The 27,917-nt window shown below is 41.1% G+C and overlaps 1 protein-coding gene across 2 annotated transcripts in view; it reads left to right on the plus strand.

Annotated features, from left to right (window-relative positions):
• The first annotated feature begins 2,536 nt into the window (after nt 1-2,536).
• ZNF462 (zinc finger protein 462) overlaps nt 2,537-27,917 on the plus strand; it is a 75,926-nt gene continuing 50,545 nt past the window's right edge. Inside the window, exon 1 of one of the 2 annotated variants that reach the window (XM_083185034.1) lies at nt 2,537-2,998. The gene's annotated coding sequence lies outside the window, so the exon portion shown is untranslated. The remainder of the gene's footprint in view (nt 2,999-27,917) is intronic. The other variant, XM_083185026.1, reaches the window with a different exon arrangement.

The raw sequence follows: 27,917 nt of genomic DNA on the forward strand, positions 1-27,917 counted from the left end.
GGGGGGGTGTGTGCGGGCATGGGGGTCACCTGGGGCACTCTGCGGCTGAGCAGCACATTGCTGCTGTCCCGCAGTGGCGGGCTCCATGCAGGGAGGGGGGGGGGCGGGGGGCGTATGGACTCACCTGGCAGCTCCCTGCTTGGTTGAATTCCTGGCTGGGTGTCCCGCATGCTGCTGCAGCTTTCTTCCTGGTCTCCTCGGTGGCTCAGTACCGCCCTCCAGTGGCCGGCGCCCTAGGCAAATGCCTAGAGCTGCCTAGTGGTGGCTCCGGCCCTGCTTGGCTCCTGCGGACCCTCCTACATCCTAAGGTTAGCTGTGTCACCAGGATGGACGAAAGAGAAATACTAGTTATATTTTGTAACAGACAAATAATTCTTTATTACAATACTACGGTACAAGGAAAAAAAGTATTGCCATCAGGACACTTTTAAAAAATCTGATTGTGAGCCAGGGGCGGATTGGCCCGCCGGGAAACCTGGCCATTTCCTGGTGGGCCGGTTCAGATTTCCACCTGGCTGGGCCACCGACCGTGCTACCAGGGCCGGTGCTATCAGGGCCAGTGCTGGTGTCATACTATGCTGCGGCCGCGGCCATATTTCTTTTGGGCTATACTGCCCAGCTATGTGACCAGGCTGCGGCCGGTGGTCGCTGGTGGGTGACTCAGTGAGCGGACTGCAGCGTGGAACCTGAAGCCCGGTCAGTAACAACCCCCCCAGCAGTATTGTTAACACCCCCACCCGTGCAGTAGCATTAACACACCGCCCCCCCCGGGCAGTAGCGTAGCGCATCCCCCAGCCCCCCCCCCCCCCCGGGCTGCTTCAGGATTGTACCTGGCCAGGATATCGATACCAATCCGCCCCTGAAGTGAGCAGTAACTCCGCTCAGTCGCTAGTGTGCACAAGCTATCCTTTGGAGCAGGTGCAGCTTCACTGTGTTGGCAGGTTAGTAATGGAACAAAATTATTAACCATGGCTTTCAGTGGAGACTCAGGGTGCTTGCTACAAAAGCTCACCACCTGTTGATAGGCGGCAATCATATTCCTTATACTGAGCATATACTGTACAATTTATCTAGAAGGCCCTATATCCATTCTTTCTGGTTGGTGCGAAAGGTTGGAAAATAAACAAATTTCCAAAAGCCAAAAATAATGTTGGAAAAATGGTCATTATATTAAAATTGGTTATATCAGATGGCTAAAACCCATTTGTTGGAATGTCCATTTCTGCCGGTTTTCCAGTATGTGGAAGCGAATGGTCAATTGTAATCTGCTCCCATACATTAACAGATTTTCAGTGCAACCAGCCAGATTGGAGAAGCTGTGAACAGCCAATATATCTCTGGACCATTGGCCAATCTGAACGACGTCTAAAGATATATTGGTGCATCATGTATGTATGGGAGATCCACCAGCAATTGACAGCCCAATAGGTGGATCAGGTTTGGAGAACGTGCTTCCCGACACGGCTGTAGATATATCTGCAGATCAATCCACTAGTGTGTACAGTCTTAGCGGAAAAGAAATACAGTAGGTCAGCTTGTAGATGTTCACAGGACTGAGCTCCGAAGTCACATTGAGGAACTTCCATAAACTAAAAGTCATTATGAAGTATGGAAAGAAAACACTCCATTCTATAAAGTAAGTAAACAATGCTCAGATACATTGAGGCACATATAATCATAGGAGTTTTGAAGTTGGTCCTCAAGACCCACCATAACCATTTTCCCCATTAAGGAAAAAAAAAGCTACTAAATTGGATATATTATCATGTCAGTATGAAACCAAAACTTTTTTAAAGGGAGTTTGCAAAAAAAAAAAAAATAATAATAATCCCAGCAAAAGACTGATATCTTGGTTCTCCAGAACTAATAAGCAAATGTAAGGATGCATAATATTGCTAAGTACCCTTCTAATTTAGGCTGCTTGTGCAAGTGCTTGTATTCAAAGAAATCTACTGACAAAAGGCATTGAAAATGTTTATATTATTATATATTGCTATACTCCTTTAGTTGATGTTGGCGTTTCACTTATTAGCATGTACATACTTCAAGGTAATCTTTAACATGATCTAGTACACTCCACATAATAGCATCAACCCTCTAAAGAAAAACAAGAACACATTATTATTATTACTGTATCAGAATGTAGCCTGTCACTATAAGCCTCTGCTAAGGAATACAGAACGTCTTCTTTCTCACACACTTTCACCTAAACTGCAGCTTGTCTTTCCTCATCATACAACAAGCCTTTGCACTAGATACTTTCACAACAAGCTGCAGTTATCAAGAATACTTCCAGCTCTCATTTCAGACTCAGAGCACAAGCTTGGACTGTGTGTGGAAGAGGTTGCTATCTGCTGTAGGTCATATTACTTATAGCAGCAAATGAAGCCCCACCCCACGTTTCTTCTAAACAGTCCATTACATCTCAAAGCATTTTTTCTCTCTCTATGGTGCAGATGACTCCTGCATTCTAAGCACTTCACAGACAAGCAGAAAGAAAAGTTTTTATCCTCCACCCATCCCCCCAAGCTTTGTCCTTTCATCTCAGCTAGCTAATGAAGGCACTGCTCTGCTGAAAATGTCTAGCATGCCTTCCACAGCTAGGAGACATGTCTACATGTTCCTTGCTGTTAGATAGACTTTGTGCACCCCCTGGTGCTCTTGCGTTTTGTGTGGTTGAGATTGTCTTCTCTCGCTCTCCCTCTCCCTTCTGGTTGCTCATTATTCAGAGAGAGGCAGAGACACATGCACACACACACTCAGTGAGAGAGAGAGACGGATCTTTCAGGTCATCTGCAGCTGCAGAGCAGCAGCAGCAGCCAGTGAAGGAGAGAGGAGGAGGAAATACAGGGAAGGAGATGGCAAGCCTCCATTGCTGAGACTGGCAGCACGAGAGTCAAGAAAGAACTCCAAGCAGAGCGCCACCATCTCCTCACACACACACACAAATCATAGACACAACGCCAGGAGCTGGAGCAGCCACGTCCAGAACGTCCCTGTAAGTTCTCGCTTTGAAGTCATCTCCCTGTGTCATTGCTATTGTTTGCTGCTTGTTTAATGTCAGCCTACCAGGAGGATACTAGGGTGTCAGAGCTGCGGCTTGGGGTGGCGTTGGCGTTACAGTAGCGGGTGGGAAGCCTCTAGCGTGTGCTGCTGGTGTCTGAAGAAAAAAGGAGGTGGTGGTAGATATGGCAGGAGGAGGAGGACGGCTAATTAATGAATTCATTAATTGACCCCTCTGCTTTACCCAAACACCCCCATGTGGTGGATATTAAAAAGAACTTGAGGATAAAGAAGCTCGGAACGCCAGGGAGCCAGGAGGTGGTGTTAGCATGCACTTATTATATGTGTAGAGCAAGACGCTGACAGACACAGTGGGGGGTAGGAAACATTGCAGATCGCTTGCTGGCTGCATGACCAAAAAAGATAGGGTGACCTCTTTTTTTTTTATGAGCTACTGGCTCTGGAGACTTTCCCTCCACCCCTCCCTTTGGCTATTAGGAGGTCTCACTGGCTGGCAGTGTGGCACCCCTCCCTCCTAAACCGAGTTGACATGAAAGGTTGAATTCTGGGTCGAAATATCTTGTTTGGGATGGAGGGACGTGGGGCTGTTGTGTAGCTCAAGGCTGGAAGACAGGAAGCCACTGTACATTCTGTGCTTTATTCAGTAGAATGTGGAAAGCCCTCATGTCATTTCATCAACTTTCATTATGTAGTGGAAAAAACCCAATTATGACTGGAGACCAAATAAATCATAGGTCCTTTATATGCAATTTTAGCATTTGATTCTCGTTTTTTTTTTGTGTGTATGTGTATTAAACCATACCAAACTGTTTGAATGCAGACTTCATATGAAAATGCTGTTCCACCATGCTCATTATCAAGGTTCCTCTTTTCTTCATAATTGTTTACAGTGTTGTATATTTTGAGGAGAACCTTCAAGCTGGGAGTTTCCATCAGGTTGTTTATTTTCTGCATGGTTGTAAATGAAGCCATTGTATGCTTTGAGAGGAACTGGCTTTACTAGTTGCTGCAGAAAGCCATGGTCTGAGTCATGTAACTCATGTCATGCTGTAGTCCCACCAGAAAATGGAGGACAGATGGCTTCAAGGTAGACAAAGCTGAGATGAAGCCTTGGAATAAAATTATGGCTGTGAATCTTCATAACGGTTTACCAAGACACATTAAAGTTTATCAGACTTGGTTGCATTATTTATTTAACATTCAGGTTGTCTTTTTTTTTTTTTTCCTGGAATTTATTTCTAGAATTTTTTTGGGGGAAATTTAGTTTTCAGATATACATTATAATTGTTGATGGACATAATTGCACATAAACTCCTTTTACCCTGGTATTGGGTGCCATTTTCTACTATGGAACCCTATCCCACTTGTTAAAATGTATCATTTACTAAACCTGGACTCTCAATTTTTTCTTACCATCCTCAAATATACCCAACACATTTATTAAACATTAGTTATGGTGTGTGTGTATGTATATAGTTGTATGTACTACTAGTACTCTACTATGCTACTCATACTGTGTTGGTTTTTGGCCGATGCTGAAAAAACCTTTTGTACCTTTTTAATTTATTTTCAAAACTGAACCAGGAAGCAAATACATGTTAAGTAATGAGGTGCATCTCATCATACCAACTTAATTTGTGTAACAGAATTCCACTATGTATATTCTAAATGGTGATGGAATGTTTACAGTTCGAGATTTATTTTGATGATAATTACAAAACCACAATATTGTTATTTTGTGAAAGTGACCTTGGAGATGCATCCATTATATTGGATGAATCAACATACATAGCCTATCATTTGAGAGCTATTGATGACATCGCTGAAACGTGTGTAAAGAACATCATGCATCAAAGATGTCACTAGTTCCTGTACATTTTTGAGCATATTCTCATGAATATGGCTAAGGTTACAAAATGGCTGACTTACTTTACCTAGATGATGGGTTCACTTGGAAACAACATAGGTCTTCAGCTATAATTTGTGCAACTGGTGTACTATGGCGCACATGTTGTATCAATTGCTTTAATGTCTATAGCAGTGGTCATCAAAATATGTCCTTAAGGCACAATAATGGTCCAGGTTTTTAGGATATCCATGCTTGTGGACAGATTCAAATAAATGAGGTACTAATTATGTCATCTTTGCTAAAGCATGGCTGTCCTTAAAACCTGGACTATAATGGTGCCTTGAGGAATGCGTTTTGGAATCGCTGGCCTATAGCAATGCACCAAAGAAATGCAGATCTCAATATTATACCTACGGTATATTTATAATAGATAAAGATCTAGCATTCCATATAATCTAGTTTCAGAAAGTTGTTAATCTCAACATACCCTTCAGATTTGTTGATTACCTAATATGAATAGATCATTGTTTCCCAACCTCCATAATCCACAATGGGTAGTGTTTTAATTATGCTAATTTTAATGAGTTCTTCTTGTACAGTGGAATCATGTTTTATTTCAAATGTTCTTGATGTCAGAAATGTTTAAATCATTACATGTTGGGAAACACTGGCCTAGTTGAGTTTTTGAGCTAGCCAGGCCTTCTATTTACACAAAAGGGATGTCAATGGTAATTCACTAAAATAGAAGGATTCATAGTCCATAGAGAAACAGTTTGTCTTTTTGGGGAAGTACTACTTTCACATTGTGGAAGGCTTTCCTCCAACCCTCCACCTTGCTGGATGGAATAAAAATCTGGTGTGGGATGGGAGCAAATGCAATTTGTAATTCAGCTATGTGCTCCCAAAATCTGCAAACTGACAAAAACTGTCCGTCAGACAAGATACTCCTAGTTGATTCTGTTTAATTTTAAACAATTTAACTGAATGTTTTACAGCAAATTTCTGATTGGCATGTGCTCCCATACAGTACCAGCTTTTCAGTCCAACCAACTAGTTGGATGAAATTTTCAACCCCCAGCAGTTCACGTTTTCCAGGTCAACTGGCAGGTGCACAGGTGTACTCTTTATTCACTGACACAAGATCCACAGATGGAGCTCATTACTTCGCTTGAGATTCTGTATGGGGACCTGAAAAACGTGAACTGTTGGAGGTACTTGAGGAGCGAGGTTGGGAACCACTGGTCTAGTGTATAGTCAGCATTACTTATGCTGGCCATACGTCAGACTAACTTTCCTCCAACCATCCAACTAGTTGGATGTATGGACTAAAAATTGGGTACTGGATGGGAGCAGATGTCATGTGTAATTTTCTCCCAAAATCTGGAAACAGACAAGGTTAATGATTTCAGCGTTACTGAAAAAAATGAATGATCCGCGGGTGAACACTGTATAATATTGTTAAGTGCCATCACTGGGACACCCCGCTGAGCATGCAGTCACTTATAGTTTCAGCAGATTGGACTCTATGTTCAAATAGGATTGCACATCATTAATTATATACTTGGTACACCCTGTATTATATCATTAACAAAATCATTATTGTGCATATCGTTCAGAAAGATCCATTAGTGTGTACCCAGTTTAAGATGGCCATATGCTTTAGGATTTTCTCACCAACCAATTCGATGGTTGAAACAAAAATCTGGTAATGGTTGTTAACAAATTAATATTGATCAATCGTTCCCATCCATTACCAGAATTTTGTTCCAACCAGCAAATTGGTTGGATAGAAAACCTAAAGCTGGATACTATAAGATTAGCTGTCCAATCTTTCTGGTTAGAACAAAAGTATGGTAATGTAGGAGAGCAAATGACAGTTGACCATTAGCTACCAAACACTGGAAAACAAGAATATTAATTCAGACAAATTAGTTAAATCCTTTTGAGTTAACCAATTTAACTGAACAAATGTTTTTGTCCACTTTTTTTTTTTTTCTGGCTTTTGGGAGCAAATGGTTAATTGTTACCAGATTTTTGTTCCAATCAGCCATTTTGGAGAGAATCTTGTGTGTATCTAGCTTTACTACAACATCATTTTTTGGGATATAATATAATTCCCTAGTCTCTAAGGGGCAGATGTATTAAGCATTAACAAGAGATAAATGCAAGGGTGATAGAGAGATAAACATCCAGCCAATCAGCTCCTTACTGACTTTTTCCAAACACAGCCTGTAACATGACAGTTATAATGTGATTGGCTGAACGTTTATCTCTTTTTATCACCCTTGCACTTATCTCTTGTTAAGGCTTAATACATCTGCCCCAATAGCAGATACTCTGTGTAAGATCAAAATGGCTTTTTGTATGTGTTTAGTTTATAAACTGTAACCATAAGTAGTATAAATCCAGGTTATAGCTACATTTCTATAGGTGACTCAACCAGATAGAAGATATAATTGAACAAGCAGAGGCACTTTCAGAGAGGAGGAGCTCTGTGTGCAGCTTCCTCCTCTCTCCCAGCTGGCACCGTTCCAGTGTACAGCGCAGTACTCTACTGTGCATGCAAAGAACTCAGAAAAAATGGCTGCTGCTGCTGCCTTCATTGTGGGACTTTGGAGGGTTATGTTTTAAAAATGGGTGATGTGTGGGCCTCCCTGGAACTCAGGGGCTTGTGTGCACCACACACATTGCACCCATTATAGAAACGCCACTGGGAACAAGACCATTTATATAATAGCAAAGTAGGCTTCATGGATGGTCATCAAATTGTTGGTCTGTTTAATACTCTGCTTGTATTTTATGTGTTACAATATTAATGTTGAAATGCTTATTTTCATAAATATGTTTTTAGATGTAGATGGCTTTTTTTCTGCTGGAAGTGTCAGGAAACTACTGTAGTTTGCTTGTATTTTGTAAGCAGATTGCAACAGAGAAGCCACTTCCTTTGTTTCCATGACTTGTTCTTATAACTGGACTTTTGAATACAATGAAGATATTATCAACGTATTTTGTAATTCTGTATCTTCTGTTAGATTTGAAAATATTTAATTTAAGAAAAATGTTTTAACTAGTTTCATTCCAATAAATTGTAGGAATTTCTTCAAATATTTTATGGTCTTCAAATTCTTATCTGCTAGAGCTAGACACCATGGATATCACCTTGAAAAGAGTGCACTAAAATGTAATGAATTGGCTAAGAATACAAACTGTTGTAGGGCGCTATACCAGTCCTTCCCAAACCCAGTCTCAAGGCTCCCAGACAGTCCTAGCTTTAGGGATATCCTTGCTTGTGCTCTGATTTTATAATCAAACCACTAATGCTGTGTTCACACTGCGTGTGTGAATTACACACCATTTACCCGGCATTTAAATGCCCGGAGCGGCGGCGACGGACCCCCATTCTCACTGCTAGGCAGATTCCCAGGTGAAGCAGTTCTACCCGGTAATTTGTCTTTTAACACAGGTTTTTTTGCAGTGTGAACAGGTCAACCTGTGTCTGCATACCTGCATCTTAAACATGGGTGAAAACAAGGGTTTTACCTCATGTATGAGATCCGGGTATGCAGACAGTTCACACTGCAAATAAACCTGTGTTAAAAGGCAAATTACTGGGTTGACATGCTAGATCCGGTAATTTGCCTTGCAGTGAGAACGGGGTATTAGGTGCTAATTAATTCACCTGTGCGATGGATCTCCTTTAAACTTAGACTGTTTGGCTGCCTTGAGAATGGTGTTTGGGAACCGCTGTTCTATCCTCCTTCATTATCGCTCTGAAATGTGCATAGCCAATATAGTTATGGGCACTCACTAGATATTGTTTTGTGTTACATCTTTTATATATCCTTTTTTGCTAAATATGCACTTATTAATCAATGTTTACTTTCCTCCTCTCAATCCTATTTCTTAGCCAATCTGTAACTTTAAATATCTGATATAGTACACCTTCCATAGCCTACATAAAACTGGAGCTATTGTCTAACCAACATATATTAAATCCCCTGGTCTTCTTTATCCTTCTGTTGATGGCAACTTTTTTTTATTGACCTCACACAATATGCATCTGCAGATATTCAACCCAAAAAATATCTCCTACCCTACCGATTGGTCTGCAACTTACATCTATTCACAACCTATTTATTCCTCTCTAAGCTCGAAGAATGATAAAGCGGAGAGCCATCAACCATTCAGCTTCTAACTTTTATTGGCTGTTCAAAGCTACCATTTTCTCTCCCCATTTTTTTCTTTCTCCAAGGTTTGATACATCTCCCCCTCATTCGGTGTACTGAAACTTGTATTAGTATCTCTGATCCTGCTTCATTTACAACTCTCTTGTATTCTTTCCCTCAGCCTCACACCCCTATCCCTTGAGAAGCAAAGTGTTAGAGTAGGCATCTTCCTGTCTAGTTGATCATTGAATCATCTTACTTCCACTAAGTTTTTCTCCTCCCCTTTGCTTCCTAAGCAACTGCATTGCTTTAGTATAACTGACTGACTACTTATCACCTACTTCCTTCTGAAACTTCATCTGGTTTCCACTGTCCACATAAACTGTTTTTACAAAATGTACCCAATAAACTACCCACAGCTAATCTGAAGTTTGCATCCCCCTACAACAAGCTCTTCCGTATGATTGACCGCTCATTATCCTGGACGCTTTTTAATCCTTTGACCAGTCAATATCCACTCTTTCATATCATATCTGTAAACGAACCTTCAGCATTTCTTATAATGGAGTTCCTTCATGCTCTGCTTGTGGTCCACATCAATCTTTAAAGTAATCTAGTAAGTCAGGGCTGACTAAATCCGTCTACCAACAGTTCATGTTTTCCAGACTGCCTTGCTGGTGCACAGCTGTAGTCATTATGAACTATAGCAGTTTCAAACATGTGTTACATTCCTTCCAAAGCAACGCATTCAAAGGTCCTCAGGTGGCCTGGAAAACATGGACATTAATGGTAGATCTAGAGGACTGGTTTGGCCACCCCTGTATTAAGCTGAAGTGTGGATATATTCAGCTATCTAAAGCAGAGGTTCCCAACCATGGTCCTCAAGGCACATGAACAGTCCAGGTTTTAAGGTTATCCTTGCTTGAGCACATACTCTTTGTGTGTTTTGAGGACCATGGTTTGGAACCTCTGCTTTAAATGGTTGGATACATCTCTAATTTGCTTAAGCTGTACTCAAAGCAACCTGTGTCCATGGCTCAGCACAGATGGTTAAATTAAATTGAGGTACTAATTAAGTCACCTGTGCCCAAGCATGAATATAGTTAAAACCTGGAATGATGGGATGATGAGGTCTTCATTTGGTAACATCTGACCTAAAGTAAAAATTTGCTTGTATGAATACAGGGGGAAATGCTAACATTACTTTTATCATCTTTTATGTAAATTTTATAACGTTTTATAACTGCATAGATTTTAGGTCTTTTTTTTTTTTCTTTAAAGGGATTACATCATTTGTTTTCCAAATACTTGAGGTATATTCCATTGCCATATGGAATTATTGAATGATACATTGACTAGTTATTTGTTGTATATCTTAATCAAATGTTTAGTAGTAAAGTTTAACCTTCCATGAAGCATTTATATTAATAGCATAGAGGTGTTTAAAAGTTGTGTTACTGAAGACAATCTATTTTGCTTCATGGCTACACAATGAACCTTTCAAAGAACCTTCTGGATGAGGTTTTCTATGTGGAAGGGTGTGTCTGTTGGCAGGGCTTGCTAATGCAAACAGACAGTCTGGTGTTTAAAGCAGGTTATTTAGACTTTGGAATCCAGCAAATAGTCCAGTGAGATAAGGTCTTCTCTGGAGAGAGACAACTCACCATCTGAGCAAAAGGAATATTACCTATTGTTTACTTCAGGTTAGCCAAGTTTAATACCTGTATATGCGTGTGTGTGGTTAAACTGGTATTTTAATGATAAATTATTGAAGGGAGAGCAGAGGAGCATATTTGAAAGTCAAACTCTACTTTTAACAAAATTTAAATGCTTTCCTGAATATGGTTCATTTTTGTTTCTGAGAAAAATGTATCAGCATGCACTTTTCAATATAATATTAAGTAATATTGTGTTAACTAGGAGTAGCTCTTTTCCTGCATGATCAGTGTGCCTGTCCAGATTAGAGTAGAATGATCTCGGAATACATATTGTGTTCAAGCTTTAGGCTTCCAATGTCTGCATTTAAAATGGCTGCTTCTAAAGGTCTGTGTAGCAATGTCTTCTATCTGGAACATGTGCTAGAAGAATTATTCAGCAGAGCAGTTTCTCATTATAGCTGAGAAGAAAGGTCTAGGCTTGGGGGATGGTAGTGGAAAATAACTGGATGGTCTGCCTTTTTTTTGTGTGTGTGTGTGAAGTGCTTAGAATGCAGGAGTCATCTGCAACATGGGAAAAAAAATGTTTTCAGATGTAAAAGACTGTGCAGAGGAGACATAGGGTGGGGCTTCATTTGCTGCTGTAATTTGATCTACAGCAGATAGCAACCTCTTCCATACAGTCCAGGCTTGCGTGCTCAGAAATAAGAGCTTGAAGTATCTTGATTACTGCCTTTTTTCAACAACTATTGTAAGCTTAGGTGAACATGTGTATTGCAGAGAATGCTCAGAAATTCTCAGCAGAGGCTTGTTGCAGCAGGCTACAGATAATTTTGTAGCTTGTGCATACAAAGGATTTCAACTTTAACACTTCTCATGCCCAGTAAGGCTTGAGTATAACTTTTAACTGACCGTCAATTAAGGAACAAAGCATAACATAGTAACGCATTTAAGGGTGATATTATAGCTCAGATATAAAATTGTGGAAAACGAAGTACAAGCTAATCCGCTTTTACCTTAGATTTTAAAGGCTGTGTTTGAGAAATAATAGAATCTGGTTGGTACTTTATCACAATTTTATCTTTCATTTCAATTTGAGCACATTTTGTAGATGTTATAATGAAGACTGTAACATATCTTAACCTTCAGAAACTGGGATGCAATTATAATTAGTAGGACAAAGAACAATTTTGTAAGCTTGGTAGCTATGGAGTAATAACATTACATAGACATATAGAAATCTGTAATCGGTGTGTGTTCTTTGACCCAAAGTAAAGACACATGACACCAATGTCTGAATCTGCATAAGGCAAAGGTATGCAGTGTCAAATGAAGTATCACTCAAGAAGTAATGGGTAAACAATGCGATCCGATGGACTTTGATCATTTTGTTGCAAGAGTCAACAATAGTTCTACGTTCAAACTAGTTGCACTGGTGACTTGTTCAAGGGCAGGTGCTGTAAAATTGTATGCATTGCACCAGTAGAGGAATCTGGGACTGAGTGCAGGGCTCATTGTAATAAACAACTACTTGATGCCTAATCAGAACAGTGAGTGGGCCGACTTGTTCATTCCCACAGACAGACAACAGTGCATTAAATTACTGATGACCTGACTCTGGATCCAATTCAAGTTGTCTCTCAATGTACAATACACTGCACATTACATTGTATGGACTACTAAACCAAAAGGCATGTTTTTTATGTAATTGTTTGATGAAAATAAGGTGAAACACAGGAATTGAACAGTAAATGAAATGTTATCTAAGAAATCACATTTTCAATTGCACCTTACAAATAAGATGAGGATATGCAGACAACATCATGGAAGCATACTTATTGCATTATCACAGCTCTTCAGGCTGGTGGATGCACTTTTATGGAGATGCAGTTCATCACACTTGGGCTAATATTCCCCACTAAACATAGCAACAGCAGAATTTATGGCTTAGAAGAAGTCCAGGCTGTATTTAGGGCAAAAGTGAACCAACAAAGTTCTAACCTGGGGTTAATAATAATTTGAGCACTTGGTGTATACTTGTGGCTATCAAATAGCGAGTCTGATTCTATAATTTATCTTTAATTCCATTGCATACATTTATCTTGATTCCCATTATATGTACTACCCTTTTACATCCACACACCACTGCATATTATCTGTCAAAACTCTGTCAGTTTCTTGTTTACCTCAGTAACTGATGCAAAATTGGTTACAGAAAACAGATTTGACTTTAGGGATGAGAAAAGTCACACAGTGCTAGATCTAGTAAGTATGGGGGATGTTCTAGTACTGCAATTTGTGTCTTGCCAAAAAATTGCTTAACTGAGAAAACAGTGTTGGCTGTTGATTTTGTCCTAATGGATGAAACCATTTTCCCACAACTCTGGCCATTTCCTTCTACTTCTTATCTGCTTCCTTTCTAGAATGTTTATGTTTAAATGTTTATTCACTGTTTTGCTTCTGCTACCTACCCTTGATATTCATGAAAAGCATTAACATGGCATATTGATAATGGTGGTCTGTTCTAGTGCATATACTGGTGTTTTGTCTCAGGATCGTAATGAAAGATCCATGTTTCCTCACCGGTAATGACTTTATCCATATAATTATCAGATCAAATCGATTCATCTTCTCTCCACAATGTCTTCAAGATTAAAACAACTTCTGATGTGATCTACTTGCATTTGTCTTTTTGAAGTGAGATGACAAGAGTCAAATAAGAGGTATCAACTTTTCACTATCATTCATATGGGGTACTGAGGTCTTATAACCTTGGGGAATAGAGGGTAGCCGACAGGAGACAGGCACATAACTTTTCTTCAATCAGAATGTGCTGGCTCCTCCCCTCTACTTCCCCTTACTAGCCAGTTTTAGAAAATGTGCCCTCAGGAGAGGATGCAAACTCCTGGAGCTCCAGAGAGTGTTTCTTCAGTAGCTGTGTACAATGCGATTCTACAAACTCTTCCACTCCTGCGAGGTCAGGCGGTCCAAGTACAGTCTGTCAATACGACAACAGTGGCGTATATCAACCACCAGGAATGACCGAAGAACAGGTCATGCAAGAAGGAGGCTTCCAAAATCCTGTCTTGGGGCAGAGATGAGGTGATGGTGTTTTCAGCCATCTTTATCCCGGAGGTGGACAACTGGGAAACAGATTTGCTCAGTTGCCACGACCTTCACCCCGGGGAGTGGGGATTACACCCCCAAGTGTTCAGGAGCATAGTGGAACTGGGGAGATTATCACGAATAGACCTGATGGCCTCCGGAGTCAACAAGAGGGTCGACAGATAATGTCCCAGAACAAGATATCCACAAGCAAGAGGCGGTAGATGCTCTGACATACTGAGATACTATAACATGGAGGTACCAGTTGGTGTACCTGTTTCCACTTCTTCCACTTCTGGGAAGAGAGTGGCAAAGGACTCGAACCCAAAGAGTGGAGGCAGTTAGGATAGCTCCGGATTGGCCTCGGAGAGCATGGTACACAAGTCTGCATAACATGTTAGTGGAAGATCCATGGCAATTGTCTCTTAGAAGGGATCTTCTAGTTCAAGGCACCTTCGTCTATCAGAACTTAGGGTGGCTTTGTTAATGGCCTGGAGGTTGAGCAGAAGATTTTGGCTCAAAAAGGGAATTCCTCGGTCATCGAATCCATGACACAGGCCAAGAAAAAGGAAACTGCCTCACATCATCACAAGATTTGGCGAGAAAACATGGATAGGTGCGAAAAGATGAGTTTTCCACGGGTGGTCTTCAATTTGGAAAGGTTCCTGCATTTATTGCAGGTGGGCCTAGATATGGGACTCCGTCTGGGGTCCTCAAAGGTCCAGATATCAGCCCTATCTAATTTATTCGAAAAAAGGTTGGCTGGTTTTCCAGACGTTCCTACAAGGGGTCCTACGTATACAGCCCTCAGTTGTGCCTCCCGTGGCACCTTGAAAGTTTGGACGTGGTCCTTGCATACCTCATGATCTTAACCATTGGATATTATTGATTTGAGGTATCTCACCTGGAAGATGGTGATATCGCTTGCTCTGGCTTCGGCCAGAAGAGTCTGAGCCAAGTGCTTTTTTCTGTAAAAGTCCATATCTGATTACCATCAGGTTAGGGCAGAACTTAGGACAAGGCCTCAATTTTTACAAAAGATGGTGTCAGAGTTCTATATGAACCAGCCGATTGGGGTGCCTTCAACTGGGACATCAGAATATCCCAGCTTCCTTTGGTGTGGTTTAATCCCTTACGGTCTAGGTCATGGGGACGGCAAGAGTCCATAAGACCGGTAGTATGTTGGTGCTTTACGACACACAAGAGAGAGGCTGGCTGGCTTCAAAGCTATTAGTGGCTAGGTGGATACGTTTCCACAATACACCAGCCCAATTGACTATACCAGCCTCTGTGTGAGCTCACTCCACGAGAGCCGTGGGTGCATCCTGGGCAGCTGCCCAGGGTGTCAGCAATGCAGCTCTGTAGAGCTGCTACTTGGTCAGGTCAACATGCCTTTGTTAAATATTCTAAATTTGACACTTTGGCCAAGGATGATACCCAGTTTGGGCAGACGGTGTTGCAAACAGGCTCTGCACGTTCCCACCCTTTCTGGAAGCTTTGGGACCTCCCCAAGGTTATAAGACCTCAGTACCCCATATGAACTCCGTGAAAAGGATTTACCGGTAGGAATAAAAATGCTATTTTGTACATTAATTTGACTGACCCCTATAGTTGGCTCTCATTTAACCCCTTTCGCACCTACATCCTTTGTCCGATCCAGGTAAAGAGAATACGGTTTAGAGTCACGTCGTAGCAGCTTTGTTCACCACATGTTGGATCCGTGTTCTTCCTTGGTCATCACCTTCATACTGCAGCCTGTATGTATTGAGGTGGGCTGCTGCATACACATTCGCCTTTTAAACGTTACCCATGTCAAATAACCATACACACGCCTTTCACGGTGCTATATGATCAAATTATATGGGGCATAGACACTGTGCAGTCTTCCAAATGACCAACAGTATCTCTTCAGTAGCCATATCCAGGAGTATGCTGTCATTGACAATATCCTCAGATTGAGCTGCATGTATGGATTTCAGAAGAGGTCATCGACATTGCATTGCCTTAAAATACCTGAGTTTTTGCACATGAACCTGGGTTTTTGGTCCATGGAAAAGTGTTCCCTCAAAAAACAAACCACAAAAAAAACATTGGTCCAGTTACCCAAGAATCCAACCCAGACAGTTTGCTGGGTTGGACACTTGTAGGACCCAGTTAAGGAATAGTGTAAATAGGTAACTTGGGTCATCTGACCTGGGACCTGTTTACAGCATGGTAATTGTCTGAAATCAGAATGGTGTCTAACAGCTGTTACAGAGGAAGGAAGGATTACAGCCTCCCCATATAGGAAACCCCATATGGGCTGTGACTTCAGACACACTCCTGGATGACAAAAGCCCGACCTCTGCCCCAGTCTGATGTTCAGGGGAGATTAGGAGACTATTTCAACTTCGAACACTGGCACTTGACCTGTGCTCATTGAGAACCTGGGAATGTTATACCTTATATTAACGTTCATAAATCCACCAAACAAGATTATTAACATACAGACAAAAATGTATTCTTAGGATTTTTGTTTATTTATTTATTGGTCCACTTAGATTGCAATAGGGTCAAGCTATGTTCTGAGGCATACAACTCAAACATCAATTTATGTCTCTGAATGCTGGCTGTTGGTAAATTTAAGATTTTTGAGTATAAATACAGTATAGAAAGTTGTTATGAATGCAGGCTAGAAGAGGGCCTTGCGTAAGATAAGGTATACTGCAGGAGCAAGTTAATAGTGGTGGATAAGTACAAGTCTTGGCCAAAGCAGAGAAGTTGGTTCGCAAGATATATTTTGCGAGAAAATATTGCAAACCAATGTAGGCACTATTGGAGCAGCAATAGAAGAACTCCTGCTTTAGCACAGCAACTGTCTCTTGTCTTGTGAGATATTTCTTGCATAATCTGTATCAAAATCTTACATAGGCAGTGAGTTGGATCGGGAAGTATTTAGTGTTGTGTTGTAGGAAGTTTCTGTTAGTAGAAACTAAGACTGTAAACGAAACTAATTTTATTAAAAAAATGTTTTCCTTACAATGATGCCATGATGAAACCGTATAAGTCCATTTATTAACCAGGTGAAGCATAGACAGTGATAAATCTGAAGAGGATGCATAGATTAAAATGCTTTCTGCATGAGGGTAACAATGAATCCTAAGAAGCGTATTTTTTTTTTTCAGAGAAATGCTACTGTAGAATTGTTGGAGAACAGAGCAACTACTGCTCTACTAAAATTGGCAATACACCTTAAGATTTTCTGTACAACCAACCAATTTGCTAGTTGAAATGGCAATCTTATAATGACTGGGAGCAAATGACTATTGACAGTTTGTATTAATTACCATTTTTGGCCATTTTCCAGCATTTGGAAGCAAATGGTTGGCTGTCATTTTCTCCCATACATTATAAAATTCTTGTTCTGACCAGTAAATTGTTTGGTTGGACATAAAACCGGTGTATGGCCAGATTAAATGTAGAGGCGGTTGATCCAGATCTCTTACTACATTTTCTGATTAGTATGATGTCTATGGTAAGACATTGTCCTGAGTTAAATGCAGGAGAATTAGGAGCAGGTAGTGGCCCTCAGAGTTGGTGAGAGAATAGCTAAAAAAAATTGGGGGACAAAGGGAGACTGAGGTGAAAGTTTAAAGATTTCCGTTGACACTTACAAGAAAAAATATCTGTAACCAACTGAGTAAGGTCTCTAACTAGGATGTGAGCAAGTAGTTGACATTCCAGATCAGGACCATATAATGTCGTAATAGAACATATATTGTTCTTTGTATAAAGAAGAAAGTTTGAGGAGGAATACACATTTAGTGGGGAATGGAATGCATATCTGCAGGGGTGAAAGAAAAATTAAAAAAATGTGAAACCCGGCCATTATGATGAAATGAAGAGCCAGTCCAGTCTTTGAGATGAGGGTAAAGAAAATGGGGATCAGAACAAAATTGGAATGTTAAAATTATTCAGGTAATTGTGTAGATGTCACAAAGAAATAAAGTTAGTAGATGGAAAAATACTTTATATAATTAATGGGCTAATCCGAGGGGATCTGTATTCACAGGAACATTAGCGAGAAATGGTTGTAACTCTAGATTGTATGTACTTCAAAAGCAGGGGATAAGGGTTAAAGAGCAGTTGGAAAAACTTTTATGGTTCTAGGCCTGAGGCTCTGAGTACATTTTCATATAGAGTATATAAAGTACATCACTATATACACATCGGAGAGTACTACTGTATGTAAACTGTCCATAGGTGGATTGTGGCCTAATTGTGTGAGCTGCATTTTTGTTATTTCAAGACTATTGAAGTTGTTTTGAGAGGGCCAGGTCATGGATAGAGTTTAGTTTTTCATACAGTGAGCATAAATTATTTAAAGCAGATTTAAAGGCTTTTGAAAATGATGGAAAACAGGATGTGTTTAGAGATGGGTGGACATCTGTAATAATAATCATAAATTACATTGGGGATGCAGGGAGCTGTATTTGACTGCTAGAAACCACAGCATTTGTATGAAGAGGAGATTATTGCAGGATTGAAGTGCAGGCTATATACAAGACTAGTGGTTCTCAACCTAGGTCCAGAGGTACCCCTAACAGTACATGTTTTCCATATCTCCAAACAGAATCACAAGTAAAATAATTAGCTTCACCTGTGGCGCTTTTAAAATGTGTCAATGAGTAATAAGTGCACCTGATGGGTGACCTAGAAAACATGAACTGTTAGGGGTACTTGAGGATCGTGGTTGAGAACCACTGCTCTAACTTTGGCTGATGAGTTTATCTAAACATATGGAACTTCTAAAAGCATGGAGAAAGCAAAATCACTAACCAATCAGTCTTCTATTTTTCAGGATAGGGAGTTTAGAACATTTAAAAATATTTTTTTCCGCATGAAAATTACACAAAAAATTGCAGACACAATATTGCAGGTTCTAACAAAATTATTATTTAAGATGAATACCCGAAGAAAAGGTAAAGGTAAATATTTTTCAGATTTTAAAAAGACTTGACAAAAGTTGGACCAGCAGTCAAGCGAAGTACAAGATTATGATCTCCAACATGTTGGACCTTTTTTTTAATTCAAATATGTGAGCCAAGCATTATCTGTATTGGGAACAAATGTACCCAAAAATCTATAAACAAAGGGGCAATCCACCTATACGTGGCATGTTATACCTCATTCACACCACAAAGCAAATTACCGGGTTAAATCTTTTCAACCTGGTAATTTGCCAGAAAACCCAGATTTTTGGTGGTGTGAAAGGGTCAACACGGGTCTTACATCCCGGCACAACCAGGGACAGAGTGCCGGGATTTAAGACCCGTGTTGACTCTTTCACAACACCAAAAAACCTGGGTTGATAAGCTTTAAGCCGGCAATTTGCGGGTGGTGTGAATGGGGTCCGGCTGCACACCGCAAAATTACCCGGCACTTAAAAATGCCAGGTAATTGCTGGGTGGTCGGTGTGAAAGGGGTAAGATACTGGGAATTATTTTGGCTTCACAGTAATATCAATTGCCTGAAAGCATTCACAACTGATCCATCCGAGGCAGGAAATGTTTGTAAAGAGCCATCAGCAGCAGAGAAGCCACATCCTTTGTTTGAAAGACTTGCTTGTGTAGCTGGACTTTCATGTCTTCTTTTGTTCATACTTTTAATAGTAATTGAACTGCTAATTCCATTCAACACTTGATATTGATAATTTTTTAACAATGCCTCTTGTATTTTAGAGTTTACGGTATCTTGCATTCAAACATGAATAGGTTTGTTGCAAAAAATGGGGTTTTAATGTATTAGTGTATTAACAGTTTTAATAAAGAAAAGTTATTTTTTTCCATGTTTAAATTGCTGCAGTCGTTTATGTTTAGTTGTTTGCATATGTGCTACATTACATTATTAACTATGCTCTAACATTTTGTAGCATATTTCATTATTCTTGACATTTTGTTTTCAGTAAATGGAGCCATAGTTATTGCCTCTATACCACCAAGCTAATCCACTTTTAATTGTGTCCTTTGGGCACAGTTGCAATTTAAAAATATAGCTCATACAGTTGGGAATGCAATTGATTAGCATCATTGTGATGTGCCATTAAAGAACAGCACATTGTGTCCACTGGCATCCTGTTTTCCCTCTTGCCCCATAACCGACTGATATGTGCACAGTCTGGCTTAATTTACTCACTGTTTGGCCACTATCAAGGTTCCCTTCCTCATACAGTAAATGTATGAGGAAATCAGTGACAAGAATACGGGTACTGGTTATGGAAAGTTGCTTGTAGCCAGAAAGTGAAACCATATTCTTTGTGGAAAGGAATCTAGCTGTAAGCAAATGTTGTGGCATACAGGAGTAATGGCAGAGGACCTGATCAAAGTTTAGGTTAATGAACTGTTCTAGATTAGCAACAGATGACAATACTGATTACCTCTCTCATAATAGGATTTCCTTCAGGAGAAATCAGTTGGAACCATGCTGCAGCTGGGAGGTTTCCTAATAAAATTATGTTTGATGCAAGCAATTCTAGGAAAACTTGAGCTGGTTTTGGCAACAAACCTACATAAACCCCAAATTAAAAAGCTTCAACCTAACTAGAATAATGCTTCTGAAAATCTGATGTGTACAATATATTATGGCACATGGTACTTGTCATACAGTATAAATATATTTTTCTATCATCCATATGGGATACTGAGGTCTCAACACGATGGGGAATAGGGGGTCCTCAGCAGGAGACAGGCACATATAACTTCCTTCAGAATGGGTGTACTTCCCCTTTATGTCCCCACCCACAAGCCAGTTTAGAAAAATGTGCCCTCAGGAGAGGATGCACACTCCTGGAGCTCCAGAGGGTTTTTTTCTGCACTACTTTTAACTTTATTTTGGGTTTGCTGTTTGGACTAAACCACATTCTTGCTTTGTGGGAAGCCAGGGGTAGGGTCAGACATGAGCCTCTTCAGGAGCAGAGCTGTTCCCTGCTGCAGGACCACTGTCCTGTGTGGGTGGGACATTTGTTGTGAGTGTTACCCGGGGACCCCTTAGAGGGGGTCCCCAGTTCATTGGGACTCCGCAGCCCCCCGCTCAGTCTGGATGTTACTGTAATGCCACTGGGCCCCCAGGGCATGTTACACTGTAAAAATGCTGTTGCAGCTAAAACGCCAATATAAAGATTAGTGAAAGCACCTGCGCCGTTACAGGGACCAGCACTCTTTGGTCGTGTTTTTCCTGTTTCTTGCTACTCCCTGCATGCTGTAATTGCCATTACTCAGCCCAAGCACTCCTCAGCAGTGTGTTTGATGAAGGAAACCCTTAGCAGCAGAGACAGCAAGTGGAAAGTGCTAAGTTACACTCACTGAGTGTTTTAGAACTGTTTACACATTAAATTGTGTGTGTGCTTGTTAATCAATTTATACAAGTTATCGATAGTTATTATATACACTCACACACTGTGTAATTTATTCCTGTGTGAGTGGGGAGGTTACAGCTCTCCAAAATGGTGAGAAAAATAACCTGCATGATTTGCAGTGCAAAATTCTCCCCTGCATCTACCTCACAGGTCAGTGGTGTGTCACAAGGGGAGTCTCAGGAGCCGGCTTGGGCTAGCAGCATGAAGTCTATGCTTGAGAATGTGTCCTCACAGCTTGCTACTAATACTCAGCAGACCAAGAAGGTGCAGCAGGTTTTATCCATCCTGTCTGCCAGAGTGGATATTTTTGCTCCCATACCAGGGCAATTGCACAAATGTGGTATTGCCGCCATTTCCCCTGACTCAATTGAGGAGGTTTTGGAAGAGGAAGAGGAGGAGCAGGAGCCCTTACAAGCGTCTCTGTTACTGCTACAAGGGTCAGCGCTTTAAATCATGACTATTAGAGAGGTGTTAGACCTTCCTCTGGCTGATCCCGTGGAAGGGGATCCCTTTTTTGTTTCACAAAAAAGGCTGACTTGGAGGACACATTCAAGGCTGCATGGAAAAATCCTGAAAAACAGTTTGAAATTTCAAAACATTTTATGTCCACATTTCCCTTTGATCCCTCAGGGAGAAAGGTGTTGGAGGAGCTTCCCGTGGTAAATGCCTTGTTCTCGCGGCTGTCCAAAAAGGTGGTGCTGCCAGTCCCTGGTGCATCCACACTTAAGGATGTGGCAGATAAAAACTTTAGAACCCTTTTAAGTCCATGTATACTACCAGTGGGCGTCACAATGTCCTGTCCTAGCCAGTTGTTGGATGGCTAAGTCCATTTACACTTGGGCATCCCAGGTACAAGAAAGCTTATTTGGAGATATGCCCATTGAGCAGGTTGGAGAAAAACTCTGCCACATACAAGACATGCCTAGGGTGCTCTGTAAAGCACAAAAGGAACTGGGCACTATTAATGTGCACAATTCGGCCATGACAGTATCGACCCACAGGGCCCTCTGGTTGCATCAGTGGGTTGCGGATGCAGACTCAAAATGCAGTGTGGAGAGTCTTCCTTTTACAGGGGAGAGACTCTTTGGGAGTGAGTTGGACGAGTGGATTTCAAAGGCTACAGCTGTAAAATCTACATTTCTCCTAACATCGTCCACACAGGTGTGACGTCCCTTTTCAGGGCCGAGCCAGAAGTCCTTTCGAGCTAACAAGTTCCGCTCTAAGGCCAGCGGCGCCTCCAATGCCAACAGAGGCATGCAAGGTAAATTCAGCCTCTGTACCTCAGGACCGTAGCTCCAGTGCAGTTGCGTCAAAGCCCTCTGCATGACGGTTTTCACCCACCCAAAGACATGCTCGTGGTGGGAGCTTGGCTGCTGGACTTCAGTCAAGTGTGGGATGCCTCGTGCCTCGATTCCTGGGTCAGGGATCTTATTTTGCAGGGCTACAGACTGGAGTTCAACAGAACGCCTCCCCAGAGATATTTCCGGTCGGGACTCCCAGCAGCTGTGGAGGACCAGGTGATCCTTCAACAGGCAATTCAAAAACTGATCCTATCCCAGGTAATTGTACCTATCCAAGTACAGGAACGGGGTCTGGGGTATTACTCCAACCTGTTTGTGGTACAGAAGCCGGATAGCTTGGTGCAGCTGATTCTGAATCTAAAGTCCTCGAACTGCGGGTGTTCAAATTCAGGATGGGTGTCATTGCGGGCAGTAATCTCCAGAGCTTGGATGAAGGAAGTTCCTTGCTTTCCTGGACGTGAAGGATGCCTACATTCACATTCTGGTTTGGCCCCCGCATTAAGCATACCTAAGGTTTGCTCTAAGGAATGACCATTTTCAGTTCCAGGCTTTGCTCTTTGGACTGTCTACAGCTCCACACATTCACAAAGGTAATGTGGATATGATGTTACTACTCAGGATACAAGGGATAAACCTCATCCCATACCTGGACGACCTACTAATGAAAGTTCCGTCAGAGGAAAAATTGATTCATGCAAGCAATCTTACATGGCAAGTACTATCAAACCAGAGCTGGGTTCTAAATTTACCAAAAACCTCATTGGTTCCAAGCCAAAATCTCCAGTTCCTGTAGATGATTCTGGACACAGTAGACCAGAAGGTGTTCCTCCCAGGAGACCAGGTGTTAGCACTTTAACAGCTGATAGTGGAAGTACTTGCTCAGAACCAAATATCAGTCCATCAGGTTAGTGGGCAAGATGGTGGCCTAGTTTGAGGCGATATGGAAGATTCCACTCCAGAATTTTCCAATTGGATGTGCTGAGCAAGTGGTCCGGCTCTCGCCTCCACATGCACAGGGGGATACGTCTGTCGTCGAAACCGAAGCGGTCTATACAGTGGTGGCTTCATTTTCCCAATCTGTTTGCGGGCCAGGATTTAGGGTGGCTTTGTTTAATGGCCTGGAGGTTGAGCAGCAAATTTTAGCCTGCAAGGGTCTACATGCTTTCGGTAATCTCTACCATGACCCAGGCTAGAAAACCTGTGACTGTGTCCCACTATCATCATATTTTGACAAAATACATTGCCTGTTGTGAAAATGAGAAATTTCCACCAGCTGATTTTAAACTGAACTGGTTCCTGCAGACAGGTTTGGAATTGGGCCTTTGTCTAGGATCCTTTTTAAAGGTTCAGATTTTGGCCCTGTCCATATTTTTCCAGAAGAAGTTGGCAGTCTTGCCGGAAGTCCAGACTTTTCTCTCCAAGGGGTTCTGCGTATTCAACCACCCTTTGTGCGCCTTGGGACTTGGATGTGGTATTAACGTTTCTGCAGTCATTCTGTTTTGAGCCTCTGGAAATGACCTTGCGTAGAAAACATTGGTGCTATTGGCTCTGGCTAGACGTGTATCCGAATTTGGAGCCTTGTTGTGCCTGTATCTTGGTTTTTCACAAAGATAGGGTGGAATCTAGAACGGGTCAACAGTTCCTGCTGAAAGTGATTTTAGCATTCCATCTGAACCAACCAATTGTGGTTCCTTCCAAGTGTTCCAACGCTTAAGGCGTATGTTAAAAGAACAGCTCGATTTTAGTAAGACAGACTGTCTATTTGTGCTACAGTATACGATGCACAATAGAAAGGTTGCCAGGCTTCAAAGCAATTAATTGTCCGTTGGATTCGTTCAACAATACAACAAGCGTATGGTGAAGCAAAATTGCCCATACCAACCTTGCTGAAGGCTCAATCTACTAGAGCGATGGGCTCATCCTGGGAGGCTGCTCGGGGTGTTTCGGCTTTGTAACTATGCAGAGCTGCAACATGGTCTGGTCAACATACCTTTGTAAAATGTACAAGTTGGACAGGCTGGCCAAAGTGGATACCAAGTTTGGGCAGGTGGTGGTGCAGCAGTCTCTGCACGTTCCCGCATGTTCTGGAAATTTTGGGACATCCCCATTGTATTGAGATCCCAGTATCCCATATGGATGACAGAGAAAATAGGATTTAATTTTCTCGTAGTCCATATGGGATACTGGGCGCCTGCCTCAGTATGGAGTTCTTCTGCATCAGTTTATCATTTAACTGTTTAGTGATGTTACCAATGTTGCCAGTGATGTTTTTTAATATAAAAAAAATATATATATGTATGTATGTTAACAAGTTAGGTTACCAGTTCTTATTGTTGTTTTGAGGTGTGCTGGTATGAATCTCGCCACATATCATGTGTAACAAATATCTTTTTCTCACTTATGTTCACCCTCCTTCGGCACAGTTTTACCTTGACTGGCTTGTTGGTGGGGACATAGATGGGAGGAGCCAGTACACCCATTCTGAAGAAAGTTATATGTTTCTGTCTCCTGCGGAGGACCCTCTATTCCCCGTCGTATTGAGACCCCAGTATCCCATATGGACTGGGAGAAATGGATTTACTGGTAGGTAATTAAAATATTTTTTTTCAGTGGAAAGTTTGATGCCTCTAAAAAGATTTCCATTTCTCTAAAAAAAATATATACACTTTTTTATATTTGGATCCAATTCGTTCTACACCAAGGTTTAATTAACTGAAGCTCAACCCTTAAATTTCCTTCTGTTCATTGTTATGATTGGTGGCTTTAAAAAGTTGGATTGCTGCAGACATTTTATTTTCCTGCACAATGAAGCGTTCAGAGAAACTTTCTGACAAATCCTTCATGGTGAAAGTATACCACTTATGCAGCATTTGCTCATGCATGACCGACAAGGAAAATACACAGGTTTAGGAGAGCCACATAATTTTTCTGTTTTTGGCGATGGTTAAGGCTCCAATGATGTCCTATTTTGTTCATATTAGAAGGACAGTCCATTTGAACACTGGAGCTGTTTGTAAAGTTTTTTTAAAAGGTTATTATTTTGTGCAAGTACAGTAAATCTGGTGGTTTCATGTCTGCTTTCAACATTTTCAATGTGTCAGGACTTAACCTAAAATATTTTACCAAGCTAAAAACATGTTATACAAATCATTAACTCTGTTTTGTCCTGGAAAAATAAGAAAATAAGTAACATCTCCTTTAAACAAGAATTATGTTGACAAGTGAGGAAGGTTTCTGCTTGAGCAGTGTGCTGTGTCCAGATAAGACTGGAATGGTGTGAAGCCATGTTGTGTTGAGGCACATGCTTTGTTTCTGTATTCACTGAGTTAAAATGGCTGCTTCTAAACCTCTGAGGGCTTAACTGCATAATGACAGCTTATGTGAAGCGGTGTCTCCTAGCTCTGGAACATGTGCTAGAAATATTCAGCAGAGCAGTGTCTCTATTAGCTAGTAAGAAAGGTCTAAGCTTGGGGGATGGTAGAGAAAAAAAAAACTGGATGATCTGCTTTTCTGTGAAGTGCTTAGAATGCAGGAGTCATCTGCACCTTGGAAAAAAATGCATTGAGATGTAATGGATTGTGCTGAAGAGGCTTGGGCTGGGATTCATTTTGCTGCTGTAATTTGATCTACAGCAGATAGAAACCTATTCTACACAATCGAGTCTTGTGCTCTGAAGTAAAAGCTTGATATATCTTGATTGCTTCTTGTTTTAAAAATATCCAGTGCAACGGCTCTTATTCATAGGAAGAAAGGAAGCAGGAGTTGAGCTGAAAATGTCTGTGACAGAACATTAGTCTTTCTCACCAGATTCTTATCGCAGCACCCTTATAGTAATCTTAATTTGTAGATTATTGGGATAATTTTGATGTATAAGCATATATAATATTATATTTACACTTATTTGAGTAGCGTTTCATTACATGTTTTAACTTCTAATGCACCACATCTTTTCATCTAGGTTCAAAGTATTTGAGGTAATACCAGAACATACATTTTTATCATTTGTGTAACTATTGCCTACAGACAGCAGACACTACCATCATGGATCAGTGATGATGGTAGTGAATTGCATCTGTATTGATCTCATAAATATTTCCTCATGAAAGAAAATGGCTGCCTTCACTATGTCTAGTAGTTTATTAAGACCATAAATCTGTTTGTATGTCCTACCAATGTACTTTTACTTCACGTTTTATAATGTGGTTCCAAAATATGTGCTGTGGCACCCAGGGGTGCTTTGGGAGAGTTGCAGGGTCAATGTAATAGGCAAAAATAGCTCTTGTGGCGTCCAGTCAAAAAATACGTGGACAAACCGCCACATGGTTTATCAGTTCATATGGTTCAATTATAATTTGGAAGTTGTGAAGACCAAGACCGGAGAACCAAATTTTTTTTTTAATTCAAACAAGCACATCAACTCTCTTTTTTTATTCTTTAGCTGGTATATTTTTCAGATGGCTTTGAGGGTCTGTATAGCCAGATATATTGACATAAGATAGAAGATATTGGTACTTAACCAAGGGACTAGTAGGTGGACTGTAGGCGTGCCTGCATTTTGCCTTCTACCTGTGGATGCCCAGTCAGGTCCTGCCTCTTTTGTTTGTGGTACTTCTGGGTCAAGTCTCTTCCAGATAGCTTCCTGCTGTGGTTTTAACTTGACAAATGACCAAACGACCAAACAGATCTGCATCTGCTAATTCAAGCTAAATACACACCTATGCAATTATTAGGCTGATTGACCATAGGTATTTACATAGCAGGGTTAGCCGGTAAATAGCTACAAATACTCCTGCATCTGGAGGGCACATCTTTTGAGCTGCGTTAAAAGGTGCAAAATTGCAATGTGGTGTGTGTTTTTATTTTATTTTTTTTGCAAAAAAAAATGTTTTGTGCCACTTTTTTTTACCACCAGTGCCACACTTTCCATTTGTAGTTACCGCAATACCTCCCTCTTTGAAGAAGTTGCTGTTCTCATCACCTCTATAGATTCCCAGGGTTATTATTTGGGGAATTAACATGTATTGTTCCAAAGCAGATCGTAATGACTTATCATGCTCATGGTATGGTATGTACCCCTGATTCGTTGTACAGAAGGTCAGATCATTGAATTGTCTCATTGGATGTGCTGCTTGTACACTGGGATTATTCCAGCTAACGTGGGTGTAGTTACATGCAGTAGGTGACAATACATTGGCAGGTAACAATACATTGGCAGGTATTCAATGTGGCCGGCGAGGGGGTTAAACAGAGAGGATTGCAGAAAACCAGAGATCCTCACTGTTTAACCCCCACGCCGGCCACTTGCTCTATTCAATGTTCTGGGGAAATACAAAAAATGGAGCGAGGAGGAATTGGCGTATGAGGGGGCTGCGTTAAAAACTGACAGGGTGAGTGGTGACAGCGAGCAGGAAGCTCTGCTCACTG

This window comes from Crinia signifera, chromosome 1 (assembly GCF_055691185.1).
Source record: "Crinia signifera chromosome 1, ASM5569118v1, whole genome shotgun sequence".
Taxonomy (NCBI): Eukaryota; Metazoa; Chordata; class Amphibia; order Anura; family Myobatrachidae; genus Crinia; species Crinia signifera.